At 37.6% G+C, this 12393-nt stretch overlaps 1 protein-coding gene across 1 annotated transcript in view; it reads right to left on the reverse strand.

Annotated features, from left to right (window-relative positions):
• The window catches only part of GOLGA4 (golgin A4), a 98511-nt gene that overhangs the window by 85696 nt on the left and 422 nt on the right, over window positions 1-12393 (reverse strand). The gene's annotated exons all lie outside the window — the stretch shown is intronic.

Genomic DNA, 12393 nt, shown 5'->3' on the forward strand with positions numbered 1-12393 from the left:
TTATGGATGCATTCCTTCCCCTTAGCCTTGTTTGTCTCTCCCTAGACCTAAGACGATTGAACAATAGTGTCCTCTTTATCTTACCGAGGCGGCCTATCTCACAGTCCAAAGTTCCAGTCAGGCATCTTCAAGGAGGGGTGGGCTTCTGTGGTTGTCTTTATAGTTTTTGCTATAATGGGCAAAACTCCTTCATAACAATGTTTAAGGCATAAACCATTTCAGTCTCTGACACAGAACAAATACACATTTTTGTTTCATGTTTGCACAAAGCCATTACAATTTCACACAACAAAGGGACAAGTTTTATGCAGCTAGATCTATCAATTAGTGCTTGCATTCAGGACATAAGGATTACGAAAGTAACATCTCTAAGAACACCACTTTCAGATTAGAAACTTGTCAGCTTAAGATAATATCTGGATATTGCTATAATACTGCTTGAGTAGTGGCATACTCAATTCCCTACTCCTTATACTTTTCAGTGAAATGTTTTGGAGGGAGGTGTTTCTCGCTCTACTTAACTCCCTTTTCTAGCTGCCAGGATTAACTACAAGCTTTACCACCCACTGAATGCAGTGGAATATCTGGTTGAAGAGACCAAAGGCTTCAGGCTTGAAACTCCTTTCATGTCTGATCTACTTCTCAGTAAGAGGCCATAGGACACTTCTACATAAAGAACAGTAACTTGCCTTTCAGCTGAAAATGGAGAATACTTCATCACCTCTCCTGAACTACTATAGAAGCACAGTTATTATTCAGTATTGATTTGCACACAGGATATCTGGCTTTCTTGAAGTGCTTTAGAAACCAATGTGTGGTAGGTCTGATGGCATGTCCATAAAATAAACACAAGTCATTTTACAGGTGAGTAAACTAAGTTCTGAAAACCTCAAGATACTGCACAGCAACTTAGTGATGGCTATGGAACTTAAGCATAGACTATTTGATACTGTTCTCAGATTTATCATTTAAAATATTTTTAATCCTTTGGCTAGAAGACACTTACATAACTGTGTACATACATAACGAAAAGAGATGCTTCCCTTGTTGCATTTTCATGCTATTTCATCATTTCTAGGAGCTCACCTGTATATAAGGATGACATGCTGACATGCTTCCTTTCCTCCCTTGTCTGCAAAGAAATATTGCAAATGGAGATGTCAAAGTCTTTGACTTGAAAAATATATTTAAAAGGAAGCAATTACCAAACTGCTCAGAATGCTCCAAGTATGTGACTCTGCATCTTCATCTCTTACCATGCACTATTTAAAATTAGAATAAAATTCTAATAATCAAATTGTTCTCTCTCAGACTTTGCTCACTTTGTCACTTTGACTCCACACTCCTTTCTCACATATTAAGCCTTTCCTTGCTTATATGGAAAAGGCCAGAGATATGGGGTTAAAAAAATCAGGTACAGCTCACAGAATAGTTATGTTTAATTGTTAATATAAAATAAACATCTTGATTCACTAATATAAAATATTATTTATGTGTTCATGTATTAAAATGGAACACATAGCTTCTAAGTAGCAAAGTAACAGTTTTCCAATTATCCAAAAAAAACTCTGATGCCTGTAATTGAAGTATTGCAATGTGACATTTACACAAGAAAAAGAAACACTTTAAAAAAACCCCTTATCACCACAAAACACTGACAAGTCTTCACACAAGTATTTCCTCTGGTAATTTCCTTCAAACCACTTGAACTTTTCCATGGCTCTTGAAGGGGAAAGGGCTTTAACCTAAGGGTTGCAATTATGCAGTTACATTTTTAACAAACCAAATATGAACTCAAATTATTCTATTATGAAAAACTAGGCTGACCTCAACTTGTCCTGCAGCATCTGAAACTTCATTTGGAATAGACGTTTGGGAGACAAGACAAAACAGATGCTGTGTTGATCAGGATTGTCTCAGTATTAAATTGTATTCAGTATATTTGGGTCAGACAGAGGTCATAATCAGAAAGTTCAGCTCTAGAAAGATACTAGAAATTCTACAAGTTCATTTAGTACTACAACATAGAGTAAACTAGCCAGGCATAAAAAGAACAAGACAACTGTGTTTTATTACTCTGTCTGGCTAAATTAAAGGATTTCAGGCAATTTCTTTTTATACTTCCATTACTGTTGGGTCCTTATGATAGAAGGAACTGTATTTGGAGCTTCTCAATTCTGATTTAGCAGCAATTTGCATGCTGCCAAAGAAACTCAGAATTATGATGGAAGTCACTGCTTACTGAAGAATTTACAGTATGATTTCTACTCTATGACTCTTTTCTCTTGAACATGTGATACTACTTCTTCACAGAAGTGCTACACTGAATTATTTACCAGAGATGAAGACCAGACATGCTCAGACAGGGAGGCCTGCAGTGGCTTCTTGAGTCAAAATACACAGAGCACATGGAAACATCAAGATGTAATTCTGTCTCCTACCAGTAATGAATTAAAGAGAGTCTTTGAACAGTCTTTGATTTACAAGTGTAAAGCGTAATTTATTGTTATTCTATTATCCTACCTTATTTAGTTCATCCCTGTAATTATTCAAAATAGTTAGTAATGTTATTTCCATGTCATGTAACTCCCTAGACCTCTGTTCACCTCATTCTTCAATATAAAGTGCCACAATCCAAAACACAAAGATAATCTTGCAGTTGGTACCCCAAGAGAAGAGAAAAAGACTATTATTATGATGAGAAAAACTGTTGCTAACAGTTAAAATTTCATAATTATACTACAAATATGCACACAAATTCTTAGAAGAAAGGCATAACTTCCTTTTGGCTCTGTTCAGCTACTGGAAGAAAGGTAACTCTTCACGTGCTGTCATAACACATTAACCAGCATAATGTATTATATAATTCTTGTTCTAAGTATTCTAACGGTTGCACTGAAAATGTTTCATGCAGTATTCTCTTCCTCCATGTACTAAAAATTGGTTTATTTAAGTTTATCTAATTAGGCAGAATATGACATTTCATAGATTCATTAATTTTATTATTCAAAGTATTTTTTCTGGCTATTTCATTCTTTATAGTCTAGCAGTCCAATAGGAACAAATAACCAAACAACATACTGCTTTCCTTCCTGGCAACCTCTGTTAAAACCTTTTAATTTCTTACAGGCATGAACAACGTCAGAAAGCCCCATTGGGTAATATACTACCTACAAACCGTATGGGGTTTGGGGTCTTCTGGTGTAGCCCATTTAGCATGTACTCAAGCAGGAGACATGCAGGAGGGTTAGGTACAGGGAGGGAACATTTTGAAGTAACAAAACACCATGAATGAGAGTACTTCAGCTTCTGTGGCATCAGTAATGTAGAGTACACAGTGTATACTTTTAAAATATTCTCTTGTTGCCATCACTTTAAAGCCTGCAAAACTGCTGTGAAACTATTGAGTGGTTTTAAAAGTGACTTCTCTTACCTAAGCAGCCTGAAATACTTCAGAATCAAGGGGGTACTTCTCTGGAGTTCAAAGGAGAAATTGCCACTTCAGGAGAATACCTAGTCTCCAAAGAGCAAACTGGAAAAGCAGACATCACCCAGGTAAACACAGTTGTTGTTCGACAGAAGTCTCAGAGCAAAGAGAACAGAGAGGTGATACACTGCTAACACAATCCAGACCAGAGAGACAGGTACATGAACAGTCTTCAAATCACTCTTTGCCGAAAACCAAGTAAAATTTCTTAAGTTCAAAGATTTGCACTTTTTTGAATGCAGTTTTGTCTTTTTTAGCACCAACTTACAAATATGTAAATCCAGTTGCATCATTCATGCAGAGATGCCCCAGGAAGACAAAAGAATAAAAGCAAGTGAAAAGCTTTGTTATACGGTGCAAAGAAAATAATAATGAATTCCCTCATGCCTGTTTGAGAGGATTACCACTGCAGACAAGAAATTTAACAATTATGAAATAAACTCCGTTAATGACAACTGTTAATTTTACTTTTAGTTAGTGAAACTAATTTCATTTATGCTGTCATGGAAGACTGTTGTTTTGTTGATTTAGTCTAACAATAAGACTGCTCAGAGGTGAAGGCTGCTTGAAGATAGAAACACTGAAGGCATAGAAAACTGAAGTTTGCCTCCAATGCCTCCAGAGAATATGATTTTTAGGAGGGAAGGCAGAAGAGTGTAAATACTTAATCGGCTTGATGATGGAAATAATGCTTCCTTTAAGAATGAGAAACTTGTCAAGCACATTAGTTAACAGAAAATATTTATATCCTTTAAACAAAAATCATGAATTGTTTACTTTTTAACATAAACTCCTGGCTGTTTTATTTTAAATATTTAAGTATATTTTTGTTGACATATTTTGAAATAGGGGAATGTGTAATTACTGAAAATATAAACTATCAAGAGAATTCAAACAAGGGACTCAAAATCAGACTTCACAGTGCAAATACAGAAGAGAACAAGGATCAGAAAATGGCCTCACTGTAGAGATAACATCACAGTATTGAGAAAGGAGAGCAGCAGTACCCACCTAAGGATAATAAGTATCAGCTTTTCAGTACACCAGTGTAAAAACCTTCACATCTTTGCAATCCTGACCTTCTGAGTACTTTTCCTACAGCAACCCGCAACAAGAGCTTGCCAGCAAGAGGCTGCAAACAGCAGCAGCTTTCATTAGCTGATGAGCAGTAACAGCTTATACTTTTGTACCTACTTCTCTCTTTTCTTACCTCTACTATACCCTTGCAAACTCCACTCCCTGGTCTTCTCTATGCAAAACCAAGGTGTTCTCAATCCTGGGTTTCAGCCAGCTGCCTGGCTTAGGGTGGAGAGCAGCTGCTTCCCAGGTGGCCAGTCAGCAATGCCTGCACTGCACCCTCCCTGCTGGGACACCCGACAGCCCACGGCGCTTCTGATCAGCTGTTGACCTTACACAGACTTAGCACCGTGCCAGTCGTGGGCTGGTGTCAGAGAGGCTGAGTGAGCCACTGACATTACTTTCCAGGGTGTACGCTGGGCTGTAATCTTTATTTGTCATTATCAAAGGAGTAATTTCAAATTAAAACTTTCCGGATTTCTCACAAAATTTCCAGGCAAAATTCTCACATTGCTCATCTTGACCAAGCATGGTCAAAGGAAGAAGTAAAATAGTTTAGTTCCATTTTGCACTTTTATCCTGTATTAAGTTGCCCAAAAACACAGTAATTAAAATTGCAACTACGAGAATCTCAGATGAGTTTCAATTCAATGTGTCCTTTACAACTTTTTTCTTGATCTCAATAATTTCTGAACTAAATTTTTAGAAAGTAACTCCTAGTAGCCTTTCTGGACACTACTCTTTTAAATCTGACAAATACAAACAAGTCCAACCCTCAAATACCTACTTTGGAAGAAGAGTTTTTACTGCTTTTCCTCTTTCAGCATGGAAGTTAATTTTTTTCCCCTGGGGTCTTTTTTTTCTTTTTTTAAGAAAAGGTGTGTTTGTTTTATCAGTAACAACATGTAGATAGGAAGCCACTTTTTTTCCTGCTCTAGGTTATACTGCAGATTATCAATGACAAATTATGAGAAACACAACAAGTATTATGTAGTTTCAATCAACTAAATTTTAGTTATATTAACCCATACATTTATGTTTAGATAGCAGTTCTCATCCTACTGGTTATGCTTGGTACCATCTTTTACAAGCAACCCAGCCAAATGTTCTCTCCATAACATCAAAAGTAGATAAATGCAGATGCAGAACTGGTTTTTCTAAAAATATGCATGGCTGTCTTGCTTACCAGGAATATTTCCCTCAAGAAAAGCTTGAAAAGTCAGTACACATCTTACTTATACTGGTATGATCTCTATTTAATTTTTTTCTCAAAAGTTTTGAAGCAAAGCAGACATGGAGAGTTCGGAGAATACCATGACATCTTCGGTGAAGGAATAACCTAACAACATGAAAGGGTTATTTAAGTAATTGCTTGTCATTAGACACTGGGACCTGTCTGAGATTCCATTTAGCCTCTATCAGTTTTAATACTTAATTTATTAGTATATGATGTTCTAGTTTATACATATTGCACATAACAGTATTTTATATATAAAATCAAAAGTTACAATTTCTGTTGGTGATTTGAAGGATTCTTGAATTGGTGGATTAACCCATTCTATAGTTGTTAATAAATCCTAAAAGTTCCTGTTTTCAGCCTCAAGTGATTAAATAAGCCGATGTCTGTTACAAAGTAGCAAAGCTAAGTTGTTGCATAAAAGCTTAAGGTGTGGTTCAAAGTACAGCTTTGCTCAGAAAAACTCCTATAAAAACAGCATAAAAAAAATTATTTGTTTTGCCTTGATTCTGACACCACATATGCTTTCTGTAGTCACGTAGAGAGATGTTTTTTTGAGTTTTGTTTGGGGTTTTTTTTGGGTGAGTGTTTTGTTGTTTTTTTACAAAGAAAACTGCCAGATGTACAAAACCAACCTTGGCTCCTTTAATCACCCAGCATTATTTCTTGCTCCCATGCCACTTCCTGTAATGAAAGTCCTCCCTTGCCAAACAGTACCCTCATTACAGTTGTGTAATCCCATTTTTTAGAAGTATGCCTTTGTTGACATCTGTTAAAGTTGAGCTCAGGTTGCATAAGTAACCAACTGTCTCAATCTTAAGTGGATGCTTATAAACAAGTCTGCACAAGAGCTATAATCCAGTTTGTGTGTGCTCTCCCTCACTTTTTAAACTGAGCTAGTCAGAAGAGTAAGTGTGCAAAATATTCAGGCATGAATCATCACAAAAGTTACTCTGGCTCTCCTTTCAAATTCTACAGAAACGTTGAGCAAGACTGTCATATCACTTTTGAGAATTAAATCATGCCTGGAAGTAGAATTGTCCAGTATATATGTGACATCTTGCTTTTACAGTGCTTTTACATTTGTTCAGCATAGAAACAGTTGCAGATAGATTTTTCCACTTGTGTAATCTACAGCTTTCTTTACTCTCTTTCAATTGGTTTGACTTATAATATAATTCAAGAAGTCTCTCAGAACTGCAGAGGTATTATGCATAGGTATAATTTAGGATGTCCCTTAACGATCATGACTATTTGCAAGATCATCTTAATAATTCCTGAAAAGGCCAAACAAAATCTCAGAAATCGCAAATAATCTTTTTTTGTTCATTCATCAGAGTTCTACAATATTAAATTTAATTTTAGATCAGAACTACACATTACACACAGAAACATAAATATTTGCTTTTTACTCCTAGCTCAGAAAGGTTGAGCTGCCATAACCCTCAGAAAATTCAACACAAAATACACATAAAGATAGATTTTCTACAAGAATCCAAGTAATCAAGTATATTTAGCTCTAAAAAGCAATGCATATTTACAGGGTGTAATCAACTTAATTTAATTCATTTATTTAAATGTTTAGATTATATATTCACTTTTCACTTTGGCCAATACGAATGTTACAACTTGACATTTGGACACTTCTGGTAGCTTCAATAATTTCATTGAACGAAAGATCTACATATTGTCATAAGAAAGATTACAGATGCATATGCTGTATTAAAATCCTATATAAAGTAAATTACTAAATTAAAGACAAATTTAATCAGGCTGTATTTTACGGGTAAGTAGGAATGGTTTAAACTGTATTTATTTTAAATTAATTATTATGAATATTTCTGGGAACTTTTCACTTTTTTCTTCTCCCTCATTGATTCCTAGTGCTCAAATTCCATTAGCTCTATTTTCTCCCATTTGTTGCCTAAGAGATGATAAAGATGGTACTTAAGAGAGACAAAAGATGCAGCCAAGGAGGAGGGGGAAGGGTGCAGTGTGCTACTGTCTCTGAGCTAGGGGGCTTTCTCCTTGGAAGTGCAGAGATAATGAGAGATCTTGGCTGATGGGTGACGAGCTGGGCTCAGTTCCTCGCTCTCCCTCACTCTCAGGACCGAGGAGCAGATCGTACTGTTGCTGCTGTGGGGAGAATTTGAGGCCACTGTGGAGTTCTGTCCTTCACTGCTTCTTCCTTACCGTGAGTGGGCTTTTGCTCGGCAGCCGTTGAACTGGGACCTTATTAACACCTGATATCACTGGAAAGGACCCTCACCATCTGCTCGGGTGCCACAGGGGAAAACCCAGGACCCTGACCCTTCCCCTCCCCACCCCCCCCTTCCCCCCAAGGGAGCATCTCCCGGCTGTTTGCAGAAGCCTGGCTGCTGCTGTCCAGCCCCGCTGTTTTCTGCCGCTGCTTCGGGGTCTTCGGTACACTGTGTCTGCCCAGCCCCCCATGGCTCCTGCTAGGGCTGTGGAGTTTCTGCTACATTTTGTTTGCCACCCTGGGGGGTGCGCTCACCTCTGCTGTTCCAGCTTGCTGCTCTAAGATTCCTGCTACAGCCCATTTCACCATCCAGAGGGGCACTGGACCGGCTGCCCCCCGTGAGTTTGCAAAGGCAGAAGCCCCTTTTCAATCTCTGGCGCCGGCTGCGCCGCCATTACCCGTGTGGAGAGGTGGCTGAGCTCGCGCCACAGCGCCCCCTGCAGCCGCGGGGGAATCACCGCACCTGCCCTGCCCGGCCGGGAGCCACCAGCGCCCCTGCCGGCTGTGGCCGTGACTGCAGCAAAGGGGAAAGGGCCTGACAGCCGAGAGAAGGCTGGTACTGGGTTTCTGGTTTCGTTTGTTGTTGCTGGCAGTGAAGTAAAAGTAAAAAACAGTTACTCCTTTTCCCATATCTTTGCCTGAAAGCCCCGTAATTTCAAAGTTACAATAATTTGGAGGGAAGGAGGTAATATTTTCCATTCCAAGGGAGGTTCCTGCCCTTCCTTGGCAGACACCTGTCTTTCAAAACAAGACTCATGGATACTAATCCATAGCAACCGAAAAAAAAAATCTTCTGATAAACACATTCTGAACATAAATCACATTATTCCAATACTCACCTTATTTCTGAAAGACTTAAAAAAAAACCCAAACACAGAAACAAACAACACACAAAAAATATTACCAAAACAGTGAAAATCTAGAACATCAAGAACATTCTGTTTTTAATTGTTTGATCAATTAACTAATCTGTGTTAAAATGGAAGTTTTCTAAAAAATATTTCATTTACTTTGTTGTCTAGAGTTTTTGGGAAAACATTGGAATACAAAGTTTTTAGTTAGCTCTACTCATAGCAGCCTGTCTCTTTTCCTGGTGAGGATAAAATGGATTGGAACCAAATGGAAACTCATACAGTTCTACTCCTAGAGAGCAACAATCCCCTTCAATATACCTATGTATGTACATGAATCATACTGTGCCCTACAGATTTTTCCAGTGCTAAAGTAAATGAGGTAAACGGAAAAACTAAATTTCACTCATTCTGCAGCACCTAGCACTACCAGAAACTTTGTAGTCTATAAGAACAGCTATGAAATGTGCATATGCTCACAAAAAACAGCCAGGAATTTTGAATGCTTGGTTTTTTTCCACTACTTGGTGAACATTATACGTATGCAAAAACCTTACAAGGAAAGTCTGATAGTAATCCCTCAGTAGTCCGATGAATTCTGTGAAAGATTTAAAAGATTTTGTAGATATATTCTAATAATTTCTGAATTAAAAAATTGGTGGACAGAAGATCACATACAAAAGGTCATTCAAAAAACCCCATCTTTTTTGCTTCTTTTCCTCTTGAAATTTTAAAAACCATATAAATGCTGAGATTGAAAACATTTACTTAATATGTATTTGTGTCTGTATCTGATGATGGAAATGTATCTTTAGTAGAAATTAAACTCTTAACAAAAGGGGAAGGACAAGACTGAAAAGGCCTGGCAGAAGCTCCTGTATGCACATCCAATAACTGTTTTGAAAAGCAAAACAAATAAAAAAGCAAGACTTACTCCCTACATTACAAAAGCGGTTTACACTTATCTTGCGGTGTAGACACAAAAAGTTGATTTTCCACCTGTCACAAGGGAGTATTATAACACCCTTTTTCTGGGGAAGTGGGGAGCAAACAATTACTAACAATACTGGGAATCTCCAAAAGAAGAGGATCTAGTACAGCTGGGGGGGGGGACAGTATATTCAGTTGTGTCAAATGAATTGCTGAGTGATGGTATCTGAACTGAGGAGATGGAAACTACTGGAAAGGAAGGACACAAAATGGAAACGACAGAAAAAATTTCATGAGGTTGTCAGAACTTCTTAAAATGCTCTTAAACCAATGAGTCTTCATCAGTAAACCAATTTAACAGTTAAACTAATACCTCTAAGTTATTATTTCCACAAAGTGAAGGTGGCAGGGATGAGAGGGAAAGAGAAAGAAGAATAGGGAGGACACAGAAGGGAAAACAGAGGAATGACATCAGGAATTAAGTTACACTATAATTCTACATGTGTGCCATCACTACTACATTCTTAACCAGAAAGTTCAATAATCATGAAACAAAAGATTCATGGGAAGATTAGAAATGCTAAAGTGTGGGACAAAAAAACCAGATATTCAGAACTGCACAGACAGAAAACATTGCAGAAGTAAACATATTTTTTCTCTCATAGAATTTGTTACAGTGACCAAATCTCTTTAAAACTATACACATATTATTGTAGGAAGTTGACATTGTTCAAAGTATTCCATTTAACTGATTTACAGATTCATCCTAGAAATAATTTCTTAGGTGACAATCACTCAGAAAAGACCTAAGAGTCCACCCACAGAATGCCTTATTTGAGCAAAACAGTTTTAGAGAGAGATTTCCAGAGAAAAGGGAGAGAGTAAATCAGCAAGTTCAATTACCTATGATAAGGGACCTATACTAACCTACTGCATAAAAAGACCACAGTGAAGAGAAAAATATTCAAAGGCAGATCCAGTGATACTTCATTCATTAATTTACTTATTTTTAGCAGAAACTCATCATGAATAGAGCAAGCTTTATACTAGCTTCAGTAATAATTTAATCAAGGCATATTCATAAATAATTGTTCGTTTTGTAACCACAGTCATTTCATAACAAAAGTTCAAACATAACTTTCATTTTCTGGCTTCTAACTGAAGGTTTATAATGAAACTGTATATAACCTGACTGTTTAGCTGTTCATTAACAATGCTGAACTCAGAACTGCTACTGTGCCATCCTGTACCACTGCCTGTTTTAACTGCACTGTACACTGCTTTTCAGTCAAGTAAACAATTCCTCTTTCAAGTGACAAAAATGCATGCCTCCTCTCAAGGAGACATGCATTTTACTGCATCATTACAGAAAAGTGTGCAGTCTATGATATCAAAAGACTAGCAGTATGAAAATATCAACACTTCATTGTAGAAAAATGTGCAAATGATGAAAAATAAATCCTCTTTAACAGCGATACATTAATAGAGAATCATCCGATACAGACCTAGGACATGCCACATTTCAGAAAACGCTACACAAACCCTCTACTCAAGAATGAATAAAAGACTCCTCCCACCAGCTAGGGCAAACCAAAACAACCCAAGATGTTTTTAATTATGATTCTCCACAAAGCCCTGAAAATCAGCAAGCCAGTACTTTTTTTGGTCTTTTCTACAGATGGTCCATGAGAAACTTTCTACTTTGCCTCCCTTCAGTGAGGTCATCCTCTATTACTACAGAAATTAATGTGATGTTGAAAAGAAGCATGGTGAGGTTATACTGTATGATCAGCTGAGGAAAGAGACTGTGAGAGTGTAGGGTTTCTCACATAGAAAATTATAAAACACTAATGAAATACAAGAAATGTTATACATCTACTTTAACAGATTTAAACCACTTGCATATCCCTTTTTTTTTACTTTATGCACATCCACTTGAGCTTATTTTAGTAACACGTTTGAACTCTGTCTAGGACTCTGGTGCATGTTTTTGCGTCTTACCACTATGCTTGTCATTTTAACAGTGCTTTTTCATTTCCATGTGATTTCCAACATACAAAATGCCATCTCCTCTAATTATCTCTACACTCTTTTAGAGGCACCCAGCACTTAATGACAGAGGTGTTGGAAAGCAAATTACTACCGGTCTGATCCCAAGTCTATCTCACAGCAGAATGTCATCAAGTTTCATGACTGTGTGTGTATAAACTGCAATATATGTAATAGTATAGTAATTTATTTTTTCCCTGTATTTTATCCTTAGGGATTATGATAGCTGCTTGTATTTAAATTTGGATATTACAGAAGTCTGGTCGTGTATAGGACAGTATAAGCTAAGGTGCAAATGTCTGCAAACGATTTTTACCCATAAACCCTGTCTGGCACCCATCCATGTAAATCTTCCGAAACGCTCTTGTGGCATGTGGAAGCGGTGGGAGCTGGGCACACAAATGCGCACGGCGGCTCCCACGGGCCCGGCCGGAGCTGATGCAGGCGAGTCGTGCTGCTGTTCTTCAGCGTCGGCCGCGGCCTACCGGAGCTCTCGCAAGGC

This window comes from Corvus moneduloides, chromosome 1 (genome assembly GCF_009650955.1).
Source record: "Corvus moneduloides isolate bCorMon1 chromosome 1, bCorMon1.pri, whole genome shotgun sequence".
In the NCBI taxonomy this organism is placed as follows: Eukaryota; Metazoa; Chordata; class Aves; order Passeriformes; family Corvidae; genus Corvus; species Corvus moneduloides.